Raw genomic sequence first — 690 nt, 5'->3', positions numbered from 1 at the left:
CAACATATAGTGTATTCATGTGTATGTGCTGCTGATGTAGATGCAGGTTTTCATATTGATTTAGAGTTTTATCCTGAAGACTTGAAGTCACCTGTTTTATTTTTTTTAGGATTTTATCATTTCTGTAAAGTAACGTCCACCATTAATACATTTCCTGATACTTTTATTAACTCAATTAATATTCAGCAGTTACAATAGCTGTGCCAAGACCTGAAAGCTCTTCATTTCCTGTGTCGCTGATCGTTGGGCCAGTTTGTGGAATAGTATTGATCGTTCTCCTGCTGCTGTTGTTTCACTACAGAAATTCAACAGGTGAGATCTTTTCCTTCTGATATTTGATTACAATCTAATTAGTCAAGAGACAATCGTGATCTGATGTAATTACATGTACTGTTGCAACAATAGAACAATTTGCAATACAAACCCATGTAACAGCATGTAACCTGCTGCTGTGTGGCTGCAGAAAGTCAACAGGTGAGACACTGATTATTAAAAAATCACTAATCAGTTCAGTTTTTAATACAAATCCTACTCTGCTTCTTACAGATCCATGTTGTAACAGGTTCGTACAACACGCTCTCCTCTCTCATCTCCAATAAGTTTTTGCTATTAGATTTTCCTGCTAATTACTGCTGATATATGTTTATTAACCTCCATGTTTCAGACTCACTCAGACTCAAAGAGAGAATC

The 690-nt window shown here is 35.8% G+C and overlaps 1 long non-coding RNA gene across 1 annotated transcript; it reads left to right on the top strand.

Moving 5' to 3' along the window:
• The first annotated feature begins 190 nt into the window (after positions 1-190).
• Positions 191-687, top strand: LOC111240129. The gene is made up of 3 exons (XR_002665910.1): positions 191-312; positions 547-562; positions 665-687. It is a non-coding gene; the product is annotated as an uncharacterized LOC111240129 (long non-coding RNA).
• Positions 688-690: the final 3 nt, after the last annotated feature.

This window comes from Seriola dumerili, unplaced genomic scaffold (assembly GCF_002260705.1).
Source record: "Seriola dumerili isolate Sdu_G_001 unplaced genomic scaffold, Sdu_1.0 BDQW01012265.1, whole genome shotgun sequence".
Lineage (NCBI taxonomy): Eukaryota > Metazoa > Chordata > Actinopteri > Carangiformes > Carangidae > Seriola > Seriola dumerili.
The sequence above is the reverse complement of the archived record's forward strand: the minus strand, read 5'-3'. Positions and strand labels throughout refer to the sequence as shown.